Source organism: Calliopsis andreniformis, chromosome 7 (genome assembly GCF_051401765.1).
Source record: "Calliopsis andreniformis isolate RMS-2024a chromosome 7, iyCalAndr_principal, whole genome shotgun sequence".
Lineage (NCBI taxonomy): Eukaryota > Metazoa > Arthropoda > Insecta > Hymenoptera > Andrenidae > Calliopsis > Calliopsis andreniformis.
The window spans coordinates 13,010,435-13,030,090 of NC_135068.1; the positions used below are offsets into that span (position 1 = coordinate 13,010,435).

General features: G+C 43.5%; 1 protein-coding gene across 1 annotated transcript in view; it reads left to right on the forward strand.

Annotated features, from left to right (window-relative positions):
• The window catches only part of Con (leucine rich repeat protein connectin), a 195,196-nt gene that overhangs the window by 88,017 nt on the left and 87,523 nt on the right, over positions 1–19,656 (forward strand). Inside the window, exon 3 of the mRNA XM_076382391.1 lies at positions 11,784–11,830. The gene's annotated coding sequence lies outside the window, so the exon portion shown is untranslated. The remainder of the gene's footprint in view (positions 1–11,783; positions 11,831–19,656) is intronic.

A 19,656-nucleotide genomic window follows, 5' to 3' on the forward strand; every position in this document is an offset into this window, starting at 1 on the left:
GCCTTGTCATAGCAGAATAATTGATCATTTCTCGTGTCAAATGGAGCCAGTGATGTACACACGTGTCACTCGAACGATTTCTAATTATATTGGCAATAGACGTCGCTCGATCGAATGGCAGCGTCGTTAACTAGGAATTTATCGGTGACTACAGGTAATTCGTATGCTGAGGAAACAAATCGAATCTTCTGTAGACCACCGTAAACGTCATTGACCTAAGTGGGTATTATATGATCGCGCGGGACTTTCTCCCTCCCTGCATCCCCTGTTTACGCAGCCCCTCGGCGAAAGAGTGGGGCGAGTATTTTCGTATACCTGACCTCGGGGACGACTTTGTACTTTGTTCAGAACGAGTCAGTCGTGCTTTGCCTTTCGGATCGGCAGCATCGCTCTTCAGCTGCCCTCGGTCGCGACTCGACTGCTTCTAAGCCTCTACCATTGTGCCATATTTTCTATTCGCTCTTTTCTGTGCCTTAGCTATTCCTCTTTATACGTGAATATTTTTTGTGTGCTATCAACAAATTTTTTTCGACTGTGGACTCTCGAACAGTGTCTCCTGATTTGTGACTGTGGGTGAAGTTCGAGAAATACTGTAGTTTATCGTCCAGTGTTTGGCACGGATGTTTTAGGAAGCCCTTGGGTCTCATCGAGCCGCGAACTGCTGACGCAAAGCTCATCGAAAGGGTAAGTCGATTTATCTGATGCTGCTGATTTCTCCCAGGGATTCACTCATTAAGATATTCAGGATCGATGGACCTTTGCAATGAAATTCTTTGCTGAATTTTAGCAGACTTTTTTCGTAAGAAAAATTCTCGGTAGATCATCGAAATATCCTGTCTTCAGTTCACCTTCAGCGTTTCAATTTTCCTCAGTGACGCATCGTGACCCTCAACCATGCTCTCAATGCCCCAGTCGTTTTCGTGGAAGGTACGCGAGATCGCGTTGCGGGAAATCGCCCGTTAAATTTGCGATTCGGCCAGTAAATATCGTGTATCGGTGCAGCGAAACTGCGCTGTTCGTCTATTCGGCTGCCAGTCCACCCCCACGGTCCCCTATTTCAAATATATATTCCGCGGCCGACGTATCGTAAACACACGCGAACTGACCACGATCTGCTCGATGTACGCGATATCTACGGGGTGAAATCGTTAACCGGAAACGCTGAAGGTCTCTTTCGTTCGTGGATAGATGTCCATTGGGCACAGTGGTTGACAGAAATCCATTCGACATGGATTCTGTTACATGAAAGATTTACGTGTTTCAGTGTTTGCGATTTCAGAACTGTTTTTGTTACTTCGTTTTTAGTGACCCGCGAATATAAGGGATGAAAAACGTGTAGGGTGAAGTCAGCTTAGTGTTGCTTCTAATAATTTAATAATATGATATCAGGTGATGCATTTCCCTCGAGAAATATAGCTTTCGAGATATACGGCAGTTTAACACTGGATTCAAGAACATAGACAATAATTCGCCTTGGGGGATGACGGTATCGTTTACCTGTGACGCAGAATAGTTTCCAAGTACTAGCAACCCGATATGAAATTTATGGCTCTATAAACAAAGATTCGTGCCCTCCTCCTCCACTATAAAAACAATTTCATTTCAATTATTTCAATAACTTGTGATATTATTTTACAATCTCTTCAAATTGATTACAATTTCTATTAGTTCCATTTCCATTTCAATTCATCGTTCCTGTTCCCAGTGACTATGTTACCAAAATTTGACTATATTTTTGTGGAACGTAAAATAATATCGCTCGAAGCCAAAACAAAGGGGGATATTGCTCCAATACCACTCGATTTTTTTCATCCGCCATTCCATTCTGCGTTACAAAACAATTGTAGTCACTTCCGTGTGCCAGTGTCGATAAACAAGTAGTAAATTGTGAGAATCATTTACTCTTTTTTATTTTCTCTAGAACAGCACAATTAACAAACTTTTTTAATCGACTAACTAGAGTAGCTAGAATGCACAAGAAGTCGGCTCATCGGTTTTCGCTACCGTGTGCATGCGCGTTCAACGCGATAGTATCGAGACTCTACGTTTACAAGTTTCGACGGCTAACTCGCAATGCTAGCGCCGGAAGCGTTACCAGGAATCAAATTTACGTTTCCTGATGTACGTATTTCCAGCTCGTGACATATGATTTAGACGTCACGCAGGCTTCCAGGAGATCACAACCACGCGCTGCACATTTCAACCCTGCACGCCCTCGAAAACGTCGAAAGTTCTACATTTTACGGGGTTAAACTCACCCTGACGCGTGGTTATCTCATCGCCTTCTTTTACTCCCGTTTTATCACTGAATATCTCGACTGTCGATGGTAAAGTTCAAGGAGATACTTTTTAATTTAGGACTCTAGGAGTTTCCATCCCTTCCAGGTAGCAAATACCACTACTCGTTTCAGACTCTATCCTGCTTAAGTGACCCCAGTGATCGATTATGTTTTACCCTGGAACAACGATTACCAGAGTGCTTTTGGTACAGCATTAGCTATCCTCCGCTTAAATTCACTGTGGACCAGGGCAACAAAAGTTGTCGCTAGAAAGAAGGACAAAGTTCCCCATAAAATTGCGCTGGTTCGCTTATTTGCTGGCATCAGTTTTATTCCGTAATAAATAACGGGCAGGGGTTTAGGAAGAATTGGTTCGGGTCCAACTCGCTTCTTGGTAGACGATATAAAATAGTGGCGTAATTCACTTTGCCCTCTATTTCCAAGCCAGCGTTTCCACTGACGCATTAAAAAGCCATACTTTCGGCTGCACGTGTGTTTATCACTTTTGAAACACTCGTTGGCTCGTTTCACGCGAAATTCTCGCATTAACCGACTGATTTTCGCTACTTTCTGTCGCGAGAATTTATCTGCATGAGGGGGTGGGATTCTTCGATCCTGAGAGTACTCTACTTAATCCCCAGTCAAAGTCACCACGCTGCAATTTATTTATTTGTTCATTTATTAGTGGGCAAAAACCCCTAATTTGTGAAAGAAAAAAGTAGAGTAAATAAAAGTATTATCGAATTCACGCAGTTTACCAACAAAACACTGAAATTCGAGGAATTTGGACGAAATCGTGTTTCCATTCACCGCGTGAGATAAACGACAGAGGAACAGGTGACTTGTTTCGGAGCAGAGTTTTCAGTCACGGTAGAACGCGTTCACGATTTAATAGAGAATTCTACTCCCGCTCGAGGCGTCTATTATTCGAGCTGAATCGACGCGTAGGAACGACCAGCAGCCTGCAGGGCACGCAGTGATTTCGCCCTTGATCCACGTCGATTATACGCTCTCTGTAATTAAAGGACGATGATCGGACGACGTACACGTCGCTGACGGATTGATAGGTGAGCTGTCTGTCGAATCGGTTTGCGTTAATCCTGACGAGGCGATCTATGGATCCAAAGGGCCTCAAAAGCGACAATTCAGGAAGCTGGAAGCCACGGTATCTCCAAGAGAGGCAGCACGTACCTATCTAAACTTTGTCGAACTTGATATTTCGTTTATTTTTATCCTAGTCTAAGGAACAAAACAGTCTAAGGATTATTAGAAAAGAAATCACAAAGGAGGTCCAAAAATGACAATCTAGACAGTAATACCCCTTAATCCCTCATTGTCCCAACTCAGCCCAGATCTCGTTGACTCGAGATCCTTCGCTCAGAGATAGCCAGAAAAAAATCTAAGTTAATTCGATAGTTAAGCTAGATACAATCGAAAAGGTCGAGGAGTTTGCTGAATAGTTTTACAGAGGAACGAGGCAACGCTTGGAGTAATTAAATCGAGGAGTTTTAAAAGTCGAGGTTCCTCGAGTTCGACTCCTCGGCTGAAATGAATTCCAAATGAATTTTCTACAAATGCGAAGTTTCAGTACGAGTCACGTGAGAGATTTATGACTCGGAGGCTGGTAATAAAATGTCGCTTTGCCAAGATAAATAGTTGTAATACCAATTCCACAGAGGAATAGAGAAAAAAAGAGTGTCCGCCGTCGTGTGGTTCGTCGCGTTTTCAGCGAAGATAATTTATGGTAAATTTGTCTCACGAGAGGGGTAGCATCGAGAAATTCTGATGGTGAATTGCGTTCTTCACTTCTTCTGTCAGCTGCTCGCTTGTAGAGGGAAACGAAGGGAGACGTAAACAGGTTCCAGGTATCGATTGAATCTTCTTCTTTTTATCCTACTGAAGTGTAACTTGGGAGAATGATTAGTGCGTAATTTCTAAAAGATTTCCCTGTAATTATAATCAATATTCCAACTACTGGATTATATGTCGTGATAAAAATGAGAGAGATTTTATAGAGAAGAGTTACTTCTTCGTAGAAATATGATTCCTGGGTAGCTGGATCAATGGATGGAGACGGTGGCTTGATGTACCTCTAAGATTACCTACGTCTGGGTTATGTCTAGGTTCATGTATCTCTAAGAAGATTGTGCCTCTATTACTCTCGTATTCATACGAGTACCACCAATCCAAGCCAGTTTCTCAGCCTTCAATTAAGCTACACACAGTGGCAGGTATTTTCGCGAACGTGTCAGGGGAGGAACGAGACCACGGTTATGAAGTCGGGGGTGGGTCGTGTAACAGGAAGGCGGAAGAGAAAAAGAGGAGATCGTTCCGCACGTTTGTACGCGGCGAACTGTTCCTCTTTCCCTCCCTGCTCCCTCGTATTGGCTTGGAACTCGTTTGCGGGACACGAACTTTCCGCGCTGCTTGCCGCGGGAGGGGGGTTGAAATATAAAAAGCGTGGACCGAACGGGCTGGGACGTGCTCGAGAAATTAATGGCGAGCCAAAGAAAGGCACGAGTCGTAGCCACCTGGACGCACAGGAAGGAAGACCGAAATCTGGTGGAAGGGGAAGCTGGTGAATCTGTACCGCGGATAATTAACCCAGTTTTGTGTCCACTGATGAGGAGGGGACACAGTGAGATAGGGCCAGTCTTGAGGAACCTTCCCTTGGTGAATCTTTATCTAAAATAAGTTGAGATTCAGCAAGGAAAAGTTCATCAAAATTGATCTCTATCTCGCTGCGTCTTCAGCTTGCAAGTGTTCGCAGGAAATTTATCTTCAAGTTGCGTGAGAGCAGAGTCTATTTAAAAGTATTCCCGACGATCTCTCCCAACTTGCAGATCTCCTATCTCTCGTTACCCTGCCATCGGTCTCAAAATCGCATTTCGAAGAGGGAAGCAACTCTGAACAATCGAGGTCACAGTTGCTCGCAAAAATACAAGTTTCCACAGCGACGCGCGTATTTTCTTGCCACTGGGATCTTCTTCGCTGACAGACGAGTCCTCTTATCGTGAGCTCCTTAGGTACTCTAGGCTCAGGCTTGCTGATAGTGGAAAGATACAGTGTCAAGTTCCTTTTTGCACTGAATTCGCAGGAATTTACCGCAACACGGAAGTTCTTGGAGTTTCTCCATATTTTTTCGTAAATTGAGGAGAGTAATAAGCCGCAGTATAACTGATACTGGGTTTATTGACCTCGTTGTCGTGAGAAGGAAATTCAGTGACAGGCCAGACTACTCAGAACTCGAACATATTTGTTTATGGGCGATCCTTGTCCAGCGGAGTGAGGTCCTCGCGTTTTCTACGTAGTTTCGAGATTTATCTCGCTAGGAACTCGCTGAAAGTGTTTCTACAGCAAAACTTCTGCATCAGACTTCTTCCAGCGTCCACGTTCGCCTCCTACAAGCACAGCCTTTCAAACTTTCCATCGAGCTTTGAGGTCCCAATTTCTCCCCTGTCACTCGATAAGAAATTCATCAAATTAATTAAATTCCTCCTCACGCGAGCCTTAATTTATAGTCCCTTGGCGACTTTGTAAGTGAACTCCGAAATTCGGTGATTATATCGAGGAATAATAGTCGTGGGTCAGGGAAGTCTCCTTAAAAATTTGAATCCTCGAGCTCCCCTTCCTCATTGCCAGCGTCGTTCCAGCCACGTACGTACTTAGAACGTGGCATCGCCGTGCCACGGGAAACGGAAGCAGGAAGAAACGGGAGGGCGACAATAATTTACCACAAAGGCGAAACGTGGGGTACGGATCGCGGGTCGAGAGAACGGAAAGAAATAAATAACGAAGAGTGGGCGAACGCTGCAGGAATCACAACTGCACTAAAAGGACGTTCGCACGTTTCCACTATGGAGGCTGAAGTTTTTTCTCCTGGACAAGGAAGGGGTAGAAAAGAGGGGTGAACGTTTCAGGTTTGCCGAGCAGGCTCCCAGCTTTCGTACCGAATTAAAGTTTCATTTTCATCGATTCCAGGGCACTAGCTCACGGACAAAAATTATGTAAAACTGGAGAATAATCCCCTGGAATATATTGCAGAATTTTCAGGATTTTTATTTTAAGTGGAAATATCCGTATGCGGTCAGCCGCGACTCGCCAAGTAGTAAAGGTCAATAATTTGTCAGACTTATCAGTTTTCTTACAAGTTTAATAGAATATTCTACACTTTGTAGCGTACTAATATTTGCCTGCTGATGATTATTCATATAATCCTCTACATCCCAAGGTTTCGAAGTCATATTTTTACCATGCACATTTTAGTCGTGCTGGTTTAAAACACCGTTGCGAGTGATTTGTTGCCTCACGTCTTATGCATACAAAGCATATTTCGGGCTATTATTTTTCTCCATGAAATTTATGGATTTAATGGGACAATTTTTCGCTGGTAGGTACGTGTGTCGTGCTTCCTGCTGACGTACAATTACCACCGATTTTCTATTTCCTTCAAAACACTGTCCTTGGTTTTAAAAATTAATATCAGAACGATTAGCTGCACTGTTTAGTTAGGAAAAACTGTAATTGAAAGGCGCTCAGTATATTGACGGAATGCGATGAAGCTCGATGGAAAGCTACGAAAGAGAGACACACTGATCGAGAGGAGGGAACTCTTCCGCTCGTCAAGATGTCAATAAACGGTTAGATCTCGGCGAAGATTCACGTTACCCATGGAACAGCTTTAATCGCTAAAACGTCGATAAGTGAGTAAACCGGTTCGGAAATGGGCAAACAGCTCTGACGGATGGTAAACGGTGCAATGGGTTTTCCAAACGCCACTGGATAGAGAAAAACCCTCCCGTCTCTCTGTTGTTGATCGTTCGAAATATAGAAGCGAAGTAGCGCGAGTAAATAAAAGGTAAAGATATTTGCATAAGTCTTGGAGACGAGGCGCGTGCAGCGTGGACAGTAAGGGAAATATTCAAAGTTTCGCTTGATTCTTCGAACCAGAGGCGCGATACAAAGCTTTTTGATCGAGTCCCACGATCTCTCGGCCTGCAGCGGAATAAGAATTTAATGAATAGAGACAGGGGACGTGAAAGAAATAAAGCAGACAAGCGTGGGCTGAATCGAAGGAACTCCTCCACGCTTCTGTCGGCTTCCTTTCACCGTCACCGAGGAAAATGTTTGTCTTTCTGGTGCGTGTACAGAGAAATATAACCCGCGGACAATGGGCGGAACAAACGAAGGGGATGTTGAGAGCAGATGAATCATTCGGAACGAGCCTCGCGTAGACACGTCGAAAGAGATTAAAGAAGAGACACAGTGGACTGCCTCAAGGACACTGGGCGATCCTTCTTGCAGCAGAAATTAAAATTTCATTCAAACTTCTGTCTTCTCGAGAGTATCCAACTACTTTCGAAATGAAATTAGTCGAGAAACGCGAAAAAATCGTGTCGCTGGGGAAGAGAGTCGAGTTCGGAGGAAAAGCAAGAGGGTGGGATTAAGTAGAGGAAAACAGGGTAAGCAAGCGTTTGGGGAGGACGTTGTACGAATTACAACTGGTTCACGGAAGTCGTCACGCGATCCACGTCCCCAGCATCGCGTCGCCGAAGCGTGGAACGCTCCCTGGATCCCTGATCATTGGGAGCGAAGTTCCAGAGGAGGGTATTTATTAGGTTTGTTGGAAAGTTTTATCGGTGACGTTTGACTTGCTTTCGTCAGTTTCGAGTGTTTGTGGCCTCATTTCGGGATGTTTTCGATCAGTTTAATTCCTGAACCCTCGGCGTTAAGTGCGGGGCTCCGCCATTTATTGGATTTCTATCCTCCTCTTTCCGGGGGAGGGTTTAAAAGTTGGAAAAGAGAGCCAGAGGTGATCAAGGAGTTTTGGATTCGAGGGATTAGTAAAAACTGCAGAGCACTTTGTCACATTTTTCACGTTTTTCTAGCTCGATGCTCTGCGTGAAAGAATTTCATAAATACAAACGATACACGAGAAGAATAGACCAAAAAGCGGAATAAAAGATTGCCAGTAGATCTCTATTTACTAGACCCGCGTTCATCCATGAGAACAATCGATACAGGGACACAGTTGGCAACATCAGGAAAATAAAAAGCCCTTTATCCAGAGCCAACCGTAGTGCACTCATTGCTAGAAAAAACCTAGCCAGACCAATACTTCAAGTTCTACATTACGGGGAAGTATCCATCAAATCTTTTAGCCAATTAACCTACAAAAAATTTGAATATTTGAGAGTTTAAAAATTGAAGTATTGATATATTTGAGATTTCGAATATGTAAGAATTTGAATATTTGAATATTTGAATTTTTGAATTTTTGAATTTTTGAATATTTGAATATTTGAATATTTGAATATTTGAATATTTGAATATTTGAATATTTGAATATTTGAATATTTGAATTTTCGAATATTTGAGTTTTCGAATATTTAAAAATTTGAAGGAGAAATATATTCTAACAGTGAGAAAAATAATGAATCAATTAACTGTGACAGGTTTTGATGTCCGTCAACTGATACGTCACTTCTACTTATCGCCTTTCCTCTTTTATCTGTCTGATCTGGCCGTGGGTGTCTGAGGGACCCGGAGATTCGTAATTGTTCTAAAGTTTGATTAGTTTGAATCGGGGAAGAAACCGATCGAGCGAAATCCTCTGGGAGTCGGCGGATCCGGGTGTGTAACGGACGATATCATTTCCTTGAGAATTTAACGCCGACTTTCTAACTTAATAAGCGAGACGTTCCGCTGGGACACCCGGCCGATCCGAGGATGACTCATTTCGCACCGGAGAACGCTGTCACGCTTAATGGACATTCTTCTCGGTTGGCGTAACCCGTGTCGCGTTAATCGGGGACGATGATCTTAATCCATTATTTTCTGCCACGAAAGGCGGCGAAGTCGGCGAGATACTTTTGGCGAGACCTCGAAACGACTTCGGGAGCAGAGTCTCTGACATTAACAGGGATAAATGAGATTCCTGGGATAGATTTTCGGTAGAACGTTTCGCGAAAATTGATTCTCGAGACCCACTCATTGCGGTTATAATTAATCCAAAGTTCCTCAATGCCCCTATCAGCGTTTCGAATAGAAAATATTCCGAGAGCTATCTGGCCCATGCAGATGATCGCGTAACCTCGTTATTGTGCTTCACGATATCGTGTGACCTGCGTGTAACGCGAGCTAGGATGACTGGGTTTCATGGGTCGACAGTCTAGCCGGTAGCTCGACCTTAATTGCGGTTGCTTCGACGAGATACAGTTTAACGTCTCGCCCCTTTTACTTGACAGCAATTATCGTCGAGCTGACGGTCGACCAGGGGAAACGACTGGCCACCGAATCGACTGGAATTCCCTGGCATTTCGATCGAGTCTTGTCTATCTCCCAGCCAGACCATGCCGATTTTCCTTCCTACGACTGTCTAGGGTCGCCACCTCGTGTCCTCTCTGTCGCGGTATCTGAATCAGTATTCACTGAATATTGAGTGCGTCTTAGTTGGCTGGAGTTGGGCAGAATTTCGGGGCGCGTTTTGAATCGTTTATGGCATCCCTAATTCTACTCGGATGGAATAATCGAGAGACTTATAGAATTTCAAGTGCCATCAATGCGGACGCTCTGGGTTATTGAAGTAGAGCATAAGTAGCTTATCAGCTTGTTTCAGAGAGAGCACAGTGTTTATTCCGTTTATGCAAGATAAATACCCTGGGTTCTGCTCTTTCAAACAAGCTGGATTTTTAATATCACCCAGTGCAATGGCTCCAGGATTATTTCGAATTAAATTTTAATTGATTAGCGGCGTTTTTCGTGCCATTAATTCTTCCATTCTCAGAAAGCACCGATATACACAGTGGTCGGTGGAATATTGTCCTCGTTAATTATCAAAATCCTTCAGTAACCGCGCCACTGTTCACAGCGCGTGAGCAATAAGCTGCGCGAGAAAAGCTTCTTATTACTTCTTTGTTTACTTCTGGTGAGAGGAAAGTAGAATCTCCACTTTGACAGTTGCGGAAGTCTTTCAGATACTTAATGAAAGTCACCAAAATAGGTATTCTAGTAAGCTAAGAGATGAAGAAGCTAGTCTAATACTGATTCCATTATTGATTCGCTAATTTGATTCTGCAACTTCATCTGGCAAATAATTGCCAGCTCTCCACACTTCTGGAAATAACTCGTGTAATGTTGGCGAATGCGATCAGCCGCTTGAATTATCGAGGCGATACAACTCGAAAAAGCTCGGCTGAGCTGCTTTCTGCTCATTAATGAGGCAAAGAATTAATTACTCAACAGAACGTAAACTGATTAATCGGTGACTGGTTCCCATGAAAAAAGGAATAAGCTCTTTTCCCCTCGCTTTCATCTTTGCTGAATGAATTTGCCTGAACTTCCACGAGAAAAAGGGAACATTTGTGTGGAAAATCGCTGCGTGTTTTTCCATAAAACAATCGTATTTTTACAGGTCTGTAAAATCACGTACTCACGTAGAAATTTGTAGCCACTAGATTTATTAATGAACGAGAATAATTTCCACGGTCTTTTATTTGTTTTTTCCGTAGTTTTACAGCAGCTTAAACAAACTCTGGTCACTTTGTTGCGTGTCTGACATAATCGAACAGCGCGATTCAAAAGTGTGTTACTGGGGGTGATTTATGCGTCAGATAGCGAGAAAATTACCTCGGTATTAATTGCCTAGCGAGACATCGATCTTAATAGAAATTATATTGCGATCAAACTGTCCAGCTAACCATGCTTCTGTTTTATGCGCTTCCCGTATGGGTCGCGCGATGAAATTACTCAACCCCCTTGATAGCATTCAACTCGATGCTAATCGTCTGCTATCACACGTACCAGCGACGTCGAGCCTTTCTCGTGCTTCGAGTTAATATTTTTTCTTTCGAGTTTGTGGACTTAATGAAGGGATAAGATCGTATGACACACTCTACGTCATTTTTTAAGAAACCAGCATAATTCCGCTAATGGATCCTGGACTCTCATTATTCACAGACAAATGAGCGATACTATTAGCCGATTACACCTTTGATTAATCGTTTAATAATGAGATCTGGATTTTATGGAAGTATCAATTTTAAGCTTTCTTCCCTAGTCTCGGCGTGTTTACTTTCGGCGAGGGTGGTTTCTTGCACCCCTTCATTTCCACGTGTCTCGCCCTCCCCTTGCATCGCCTACCCTTCTCGGTAAAGGCTGGTGTTCCTAGTCATCGGTGGGAACCTCGTTAACAACTCGTCGTTACTAATTAGTACGAGGGTTGGATCGATCAGAACCAATTAAGAGCGGCACAGAATCGCTGGTATCTTCCCTTTCGACTGAAATCCGCGCTTTGTTGCGGCGATTAAGACACGAGCGCCCTTTAGCGCCACAGGAACTTGTTCTGGTTTCCTGTACAAGCACTCTGCGCCGCGTTTTCGAAGCTTTAGTGTGCTAAAACGCCGAATATGGTAACGAGACAGGGCAGTTTCACTTTACATCTACCGAAATTGTCTTTTTGGCAACCGCAGAAATACTTCTAATTACAGTTTATTTTTATTTCAGATCGAGAGCCTGTGATCCTCCACAATTCTTCATCGCTCCAAAATAAGGTAAGAATAATCGCCAATAGCTATCGATAAAAGCCTAATCAAATCTCTCTAATTAGTCAAGCGACCTATATGAAGGATTTAGTGGTCCTTTCTAAAAATATCCGCCCCAGAAGCGGAATTCTCTTAGTCGTTCGCCATCAATTATCCAAAACGATTCATTTTCTGAATGGAAGCGGTACAAGAACGTACAGAAAGTTTACGAGCAATATTTCAGGAAGTTTGTCGTAGAGTAGCGTGGTTTACGGACACTCAGCGCGAAAATGCTGGATTACTGGCTGATATGCGTCCGCATAAGTCACGAAAAACAGCATAAGAAGCGGCCAGCGGCGCGATAAGCCCGAACTCCTTGAATTTGTATCCAACTTGGCCGATGAATAACTTTGAATGGTAACCATGCGTCTCGCGGAAATGCAAATCGTTCGATCTCGATCCCTGCTGCCTGTTCACTCTGCTCCCCTTCGCGGGTGAATATGTATGAAATAAAAGACGCTGCCTTTTCTCCGTGGCCTGATATAAAAGTAAAATCGAAGATGGGTGGCTGGAATATTTATTCATAAATCTCGTGAATATGCAGGAGAATTCTGTGGTCGCTGAAGACTTTATTGGGGCACTAATTCGGCTGTTCTGGAAACGGAGGGCCACTGAGGGAATTCTGTGGGAGATTAGTGATTTAGTAGACTGATGGACAACCGATTTTTCATTACGTTGACTCAGTTGACTTGAGTTAACCGCGTTAACTCGTCGAGGGGCATCAGCGCGAGAGCCATCTGCTCGAATTAAATTTTCCCGCCCTGATTCACCCGGATACTTTAATTCCCGTCACTTTGGCGAGATGCAAATTCGGTACGTAAGGGAGGTTGAGCAGAGCGGAACGCGAGTTTAAACGTATAATCCCGCGCACACTCAGGTAACATGCAAATCTTCGAAACCACTTCATAAACAGGTACATCACTTAAGCATTGTACAGACGCTGCAGGTATTATTGAGGATAATCTTACCCTGCTATTTCTCGAAACAATATGATCGCATTTGCATATGTTTCGTGCCCCGATCCAAGGCGTATGTCCCTATGCACCAGTCTAGCGTATGAGCAACAGAATATCGATCCCTCGACACTTGGGTTGGCACAGTCTACTCAAATCTGAAGTCACACTAACTATTCTGTATGCATACTGACGTGTCTTCGCCTTAACCCAAGTCCATTTTTTCAAAATTAACTTTCTTGCAGAATCCTGTTACTTTCTCTTTACTTCATTAGAATAATAGGCACTTAGTTAAATTACGTCGTAAGTGAAGGAAATTTAATACTCTAAACTGCTTCTGGAAAACAAGAAAAATGGACTTGGGTTAGTCTGGCTCGAACTATCGATTGTTCATTCGAAGTTTGCGATAGTTTGACGTAAGACGGGAAGGACTGTGTCACTCCAATTGCCTGTAATTGCTCTAACAACGGCAATGGTCCGTGAAACACGGTTAGTTTTACAAGACACGCTAATGGTGCAAATACTGATTGTAATTAACTCCCTCCAGCGGGTCGCGATACGTGAACCGACCGATAAGACACAGTGCATAATTAGACGCGTGGCAGGGTATCTCGGTGGAAAATTCATCACTGGCAGTAATGTATATTCATAAACGAACGGCTCGAAAGGCTGGGAATCGAGGCGCGCTGGCTCAGCGTCAGATCGGCGAGGGCGTAATTATAAACTTGCAAGGAATCAATATATGTCTGAAAATAACAGTGTACGTAACATTGTCTTCGCAGGACGTAGACGCTCTTATTATTTGAGTACATGAATTCTGATAGCTGTACTGTCGGCGTAACCTGAGCGCGTTTCTTGCTTAATTAGTGAGTGGGAACACCGTCACAGGCGAAAGTCACTGCGTTGAGAATTAAGACCTAGAAATCGACAAAGGAATTTTCTAAGCGAATTCCACCGCTCGTTTTATAATAATCGAATCTGACCGCTTTTGAAAATCGTTCTACAATCTGATGCATGTGGCCTGAATAGCGATTCGTGGCGGAAGGTTTAAGGGGTGGCCTGGTCTTTGAACGGAACGTGGAAATTATGGAGGGTTTTGCTCGCAGCCAGTGCGGATGAGAAGACGTTTTGTTGTGGCAAGAAAGTTGTTGAAACGACGACATTACGTGGCAGTGCAATTTGCGTGGAAATGCAATTTGACGGTGCAATCTGTCCTTTGGCCGATGCCCTCGCGTTTCATGCTACAATCTTCACTTTTTCTAACGATACTCGATCGCTATAGTGCTCGACATTAGAATATCATAACGATCAAGGGATCAAAAAAATTGCTAGTATTTGGGATACTGTAACTTTGCGGAAAAAAATCGCAGAGAGATGAATCTAGACTCATTTTAAAGGGCAGAGACTCTATCTTAATACCACTTAGTTAGTTTTGTCAGGAAAAAATTTCCCACCCCACGACCCACCAAGAAAGAGAGGGTCGTTTTCTCGCAAATCTTTTCCAACTTCAGAGGACCGCCAGGAACGTGATAAATTTTTCTCAAGACATTTTTCAGGAGCATATTGAAGCTGGATTCCTCCCCTGTCGAATGAGACCAGGGCGAGTGCTCTGCGATTTTTTTTCGCCGAGATATCGAGGTCTCAGTGAAAAGTGAGCCTGCAGCCTCTGAACCAGGCAGCGTTCCGTAACCCGAAAAAGTAGTCAATCTTTGAGCTCCTGTATCTCAGTCAAAAAAAATCGCAGCGAGATCAGCCTTGTCGCATTTTAAAGGGTAAAGCCTCTAATTTAACACCCCTGAGTTGAACTTGGTCGAAAAAAATTATTCACTACAGGACCTTCTGAGAAATAGAGGGTAGTTTTTCCCCGAATGTTTCCCGACTTCGGACGACTGCCAGGGGCTCAATAAATTTTTTCTGCGATCATTTTTGAGTAGCTATTAAAGCTGGAACCCTCCCCTGTCGAGTGAGACCGCGGCGAGTGCTCTGCGATTTTTTTTCGCAGAGATATCGAGGTCTCAGTGAAAAGTGAGCCTGCAGCCTCTGAACCAGGCAGCGCTCCGTAACCCGAAGAAGTAGTCAACCTTTGGGCTATTGTATCTCCGTCAAAAAAAATCGCAGCGGGGTCAGCCTGGTCTCATCCGAAAGGTCAAAGCCTCTATATTTACACCTCTGAGTTGACCTTGGTCGAAAAAAATTCTCCATTTCACGACCCGCCGAGAAAGAGGGGGTGGTTTTTCCTCGAATGTTGTCCAACTTTAGCTCACTCTCAGGTACTCGATGAATTTTCTCCGCGAACTTTTTCGATAGAATATTGAAGCTGGAACCCTTTTCTGTCGAATGAGACCATGGCGAGTTCTCTGCGATTTTTTTTCACCGAGATATCGAGGTCTCAGTGAAAAGTGAACCTGCAGCCTCTGAACCAGGCAGCGCTCCGTAATCCGAAAAAGTAGTCAATTTTTGGACTGCTGTATCTCTGTCAAAAAAAATCGCAGCGGTGTCAGCCTGATCTCATCCGAAAGGGCAAAGCCTCTATATTAGCACTCCTGAATTGACCTTGGTCGAAAAAAATTCTCCACTCCACGACCCGCCGAGAAGGAGGGGGTGGTTTTTTCTCGAATGTTGTCCAACTTTAGCTCACTACCAGGCACTCGATGAATTTTTTTCGGGATCTTTTTTGATGGAGCATTCAAGCTGGAACCCTCCCCTATCGAATGAGACCACGACGAGTGCTCTGCGATTTTTTTTCGCCGAGAGATCGAAATCTGAATGAATAGTGAGCCTACATGCTCGGAATCACCTACTGACCCAGATCCAGAAAAAATGGCCAATCTTTGAACTACTGTATCTCCGTCAAAAAAAATCGCAGGGAGCTAAGCCGGGTCTCATTCTAAAGGAGAAAGTCTCTACTTTATCACCCCTGAATTGAATGTTCTCAGAAAAATTTGTGTACTCGAGTATAGGTCGGGAAAGTAAGGGTAGTTTCTTCTTAGGAACTTTTCCTAGACATGTCCCAGACCTCGCCAGCCACAGGTTGTGGGCATCGTTTATCTATGCTAAGAACTATCCACAGTGCTACCTAGATCATAGATAGGCTGCTATATACAACCAGCACATACATAATTATTCTCCTTTTGCGCTCTTTAGCGAACATAGCCCGTTAATTTACGTCGGAGGCCGCGGGAAATTTACGACGTCGGTGGCTTCACGAAATCTTAGGACCGTGAGCCGGTCGGGGATTATTTCGCTCGTTTCCAGCAGGAAGGCACTGTCGTTCTGTGTTTACACGTCGTAATACGGTGTTACATTATCGTCTTAGAGAAGCTGGCGCAGAAAGGAGACCGAGCCGCTAGCTGGGGGTTGCCAGGAAAGGGTTGCGGGTCAGGGGGTGGAGGAGGCAGAAACGCGTGCACCAGCTGTCTTGAGCTACTAATTTGATACTAATTTGACGTCGTCAGATATTTTGAGCGGAAAAATAACGACGTCGTGTGCGTAAATGAGAGTGTGAATGAAATTATTAAATTAAAATCCAGTCTCTACCACTTGTTCTTTATTCAAGAAAAACTGTAGACAATAATTACAATTTGTAACTCTATCGCTTAGATAACTCCAGGAAAATAATTCTCAAGTTGCAACTGCACTTTGCAGTAGCATGGTTCCATAAAAGTGCATAGCAGCGAGGTCATGTAAAAACGTTAGAGTTCCTCGAGGCATTCTGCGTCGATTTTTTATTCAGAAAAGTATCTTCGTTAAGTATTTCCGAGTTTGGAGCAAAGTTGGACTCCCTGAAACGTCTAGACAGTGAAAAGGTTGATAAGTAACTTCGCGCGCCGTGAATTCAGCGTCGACAGCGGCCCATTTCTTTCTCTTTTTACAGCGGAAGCCAGGAGAGCGGAAATTCGGTAGGGTTTGTTATGGTAACATTTGTTTCCTGCCATTTAGGGGCTTTGATTTCAGTGCACCGAGAAAATCGTGGCTGATCGGTGGAAAAGCTGTCGAGTTCGAAACAGTTCGGCGAGCTTTCGCTCCTTTTTGCCTCTGGTGAATTATCGAGAGGGTGTCGACGGTGTTTCCATTCGATCGATTGAAACATTTAACGTCTGCTTTCTGCGAGACTTTTCTTGTTTGTTTTTTCCTATAATCAAGCCCTTTCAAAACAATCGAGAGAGAAAAATTTGATAGCTCAACAATCAACTCCTGTCCTCTTTATTGTAGTCTTCCATAAAGACTAAAAGCTTCCGAAAAATGAGCTGACACAGCTGAGAGCTTAGACCTCAGAGCTTTTTTATAGAAATCCATAGAAAAGAGAATGTCCATTAAAATTCTTGCTTTTCCAGCCAACGCTTGACCTCGCGTTGATTAATCAATAAACATTTGGAGCACGGGGTGAAATGAACGCGTCTGGCAAATTACACCGAGTAATTTTCCAGCAATTACGAATGTTTTCTGTAGTTTACGCCCAGGCAATGTAAATTCTTAAACGCAGGCTGACCATTATTACGTTCTTCCGTGGCCCTGATAAGACGAAATGAAATTCCTCACACCCCATGGACCTTCTACATTCCTTTCGCGGTTGCCTCTCCTCTCTTCCAATCTTCTTTTCTTCAGCTGGCGGGAAACTAAAAGATAGGGGCCCCTGGGACGCCAGAGTGGGTCACTTTGGAGAATGGAGTGAAACGAAGTAGTCTCGCGCGTGTATCGAGAGAAGTAATCGCTTCTTTTACTTTCTGCTCTGTCTTCTGGAGTCTCTGATTTTTTAAAACATTTATTTCTGAAGAGAGTACCTGGAATTGTCTATGTATGATGGATGATGGAAGTTCTGCAGCGAGTTAGGGAAATGTTGTATTTGAAGGAGGATTACTCCGAGGTGCTTCAGTTATCTCGGTCTGTAGCTGGAAGCGAGACATGTACGCGAAAAACGTGGCCAAAGTCCAAAGTTGTAATTAGACCTGGAAGATCCAGCAAGAAAAGCTTACCCCGCACAATCTGTAACTTTAAAGCCACGAAAGGTTGCTTCCTCCTCCTTTGTTCTCCAACTCGAAACTAATTTCATAAACTAAATTTAGAACTGATTACGCCCCATGTTTTAGACCGTAACTTCAACATCGCGGCTTCTTTAAGTCGCTTCAGAGCTTCAAACTCTTTCTAAGGATGTCTTTGGGAACTGGAATAACGAAAAAGGGGAAACATCGCAGAATTGCTCTCTTTTCGAGCCAGCTAGGTCTAATGCTGGCTCGAACTCGAAAGCTTGAGTTTTAGAATCCCTGAGTCTCGGTCACGCGCAATTGACCTTTGACAGGCTGTCGTTCTGAATTTAACAGCGGTCAGATCGGCGAAGTGTTCAATTATAGGAAGTTCCTGCCGAATTAAGGGTAGAAGCGCGGACGTGGTACGCAGCTGGAAGCTGACGCGTGAAATGGAGAAGGGATTTTACATCGACTCGCTTTATTTCCCTCGTGTCGTGAAGTTTTGGTGAATCGTTCGAGTTAATATTGCCATTCCACGTGATACGAGCAGATACTATTGGTCTGTTGGTCGTGAAAACCTTGCGGTTCTCCATATTGCTTGTGAACTCTGCCAATTATCTAGACACCTGCCATTGCCTGCACGAATTCTCATAAAGAAAAAGTAATATTCTCACTTCTTGATTAAATCAGAGCAAAAGCGTCCCAGATTCTCGAACCTAGATCCAAATCACTGGCTTTAAATCACTTTGAATTTCAGTTTGCGACAAGTTAACGTCAATAGTGGTCGATAGTGTGCTACGAGAGAGTTTCTTCAGAAAATTTTCGACATTTTTAATTTAAACTCAGACTTTCTCGAACGATCCAGCTTAAACGCAGTTCCAAGCGTTCCGAGGGTAAACGTATCTCAATGAAAGCGGAAGAAATCGCATTACACAGTTACACGTAGTACCAAGAACGTACCTCCGTACTCGTAAAAGCGGATTTCCATTCTGGTTAACAGATAAAATAAGATAGCTCGAGTTACGACGTTAGTTTACGCTGCGTACTCCTCAACGTCCCCTGGTTTTGCATCATGCAAAGTCTTCGACACCCTGCCTTTAATTCCACTACTTATTCATAGCAAGAAACACCGTTTTTGTGCTTACGTTTAATTCATATTCTCCAGCAAAAATGGAATCAAGGTCTACAATTTACCAGACATGACATCACATTCGAGGGGCAGACGGAGGCTTAACTTAATCGTTCCACTCATCTGGTCTATTCTCTTCTCCCGATATTAATTGCTCCTCGGTTACTGAACGTCCCGCATCTTGCGAGACATTCCCACATTTTATCACAAAGCTCCTTCACGTGGATTACTGGCAATCTCTGATGTAAAAAGTCGACTGAGCAAATGAAAGAGGAGAAAGGTGTTGAGTTATACAGTAGTTACACCTGTTAAATTTAAATACAAGATAATTTGAATGTTTGAATATTCAAATATTTGGAAATTCAAATATTTGGAAATTCAAATATTTGGAAATTCAAATATTTGGAAATTCAAATATTTGGAAATTCAAATATTTGGAAATTCAAATATTTGAAAATTCAAATATTTGAAAATTTGAAAACTCAAGGCAAAGGTTGCAACCAGCTGTTCTACCCTCGCATGCCTGATCGGGTTAATTATATTCTTACACATTCTCCCAGTGAAAATGCTTGAGACCAGCATCCCGCAGAATCCAGCCGCATTCCACGCCCCGGCAATACCACTTGCGGCCCCCAGCCATTCGCCAATCACCGTTCTCCATCAAAATTGCATCCCCATCTCGTTGTCGACAGAACACTGGGGGAAAATAATTTCTCTTTCGTCGGTCCAGCCAGGGAAAAGGCGAGCGGC